Consider the following 1,493-nt stretch of genomic DNA (forward strand, 5'->3'; position numbering starts at 1 on the left):
TATTTTCTGGTTGTACCAAAAAATAAAGAACCAGCAAATGATTTCACCTCTTAAAAAAAAGCAATTTACACTTAAAAAAGGGGATGAGGTGGGATTCCCTCCTTTTAAAAAATGTTTCTAGAGCTACTAAAAAACTTGCATTTACAAAATAGTTCATAAAAATATTCCCTGTGTTGTACAAGAAGGGAGACAGGGACCACCGATAAGACATTATGATATTAATCAGACTTGGCTTCTTTCTCTCCTGCTTCATTGCCGGCTGGATTCTCCTCAGTTTTAGTTTCTCTATTTTCTGCTGGTAAGTCTTTTTTGGTTCTTGGTTAGACACTTCAGCCTGCTTTCCCTTTGTTCCTCTATTCCCTTTCGGTTGCACTTTTCTGTCTGAAGATTTATCCCTTGCTGCTGCCTTTTTTGGCTTCGTTTCCACTTTCACAGGAGCAGGTTTAGCTGACAACCATGCTGACCTCCTCTTGGGCTATTCCTACCCCGCTCCTTCAGCAGAGCTGACCTTCCTTTTTGACATCTTGGCCCAGGCCACAGTGTGCTGAGAGCCTTCACGAAGCTGGGCTACCTGGTCACTGCTGCAACCCCGCCGCCCTGGCTGCTGAAACCCGTGGCAGGGGCAGTGGGAGAACTGGATGGAACTGAATTGGGAGCCTGCCTCCTGCGCCCCCCACATCCCCCAACCACGGGCTCTCCCTCCCCGCTGGCTGGGACACCCTCTGTCCCCAGCTCAGCTTCTTATTGGAGGATCAATCCAACACTGCCAAAGGAGTGTTAAAATCTCCAACTATTATGGAGCTGGAGGAAATCAAGTTGCTCATGTCTGTTAGAGTTTCTCTCATAAATTAAGGTGCATTCTGGTTGGGTGCATAAATATTAGTAATTGAAATCTCATCATATTGAGTATTACCCTTAACAAATATGAAGTGACCATTCTTATCCTTCCTTACTTTTGTTGGTTTAAAGCCTATTGTATCTGCAAATAGAATTTCAACACCTGCTTTTTTTTGATTACCATTTGCCTGAAATATGGACGACCATCCTTTCACCCTGAGTCTATATTTATCTTTTGGGGTAAGATGAGATTCTTGTATGCAACAGATATCTAGCCTGAGTTTTTGTATCCAGGCAGCCAACCTGTGCCTCTTTAGAGGACAGTTTAAGCCATTCACATTAATGGAGAATATTGATAAGTCTGGTAAAATTTTGGGTATCAAGTTTTTTGAAAGTCCAGTGGACACTTTTAATCCTTTTGCCACTGTGGAAGTTGAAGTTTGATCAAAAAATTTCTGAGTGAGTTAACTTTTGTGGTAGAGGATTGTGCTGGTCATTATGGAGGATAGGACGGAGAACATCCTGAAGAGCTGGTTTGGTTATGGCAAAGTTCTTCAACATGTGAATGTCATTAAAGTATTTAATTTCTCATCATAAATGAAACTCAGTTTAGCTGGATACAGGATCTGGGGTTGAAAGTTATTTTGTTTTAGGAG

The 1,493-nt window shown here is 42.0% G+C and overlaps 1 pseudogene; it reads right to left on the minus strand.

The window, feature by feature from the left end:
• Window positions 1-218: 218 nt before the first annotated feature.
• On the minus strand, window positions 219-523 carry LOC128566991 (non-histone chromosomal protein HMG-14-like; annotated as a pseudogene).
• Window positions 524-1,493: the final 970 nt, after the last annotated feature.

Source organism: Nycticebus coucang, chromosome 15 (genome assembly GCF_027406575.1).
Source record: "Nycticebus coucang isolate mNycCou1 chromosome 15, mNycCou1.pri, whole genome shotgun sequence".
In the NCBI taxonomy this organism is placed as follows: Eukaryota; Metazoa; Chordata; class Mammalia; order Primates; family Lorisidae; genus Nycticebus; species Nycticebus coucang.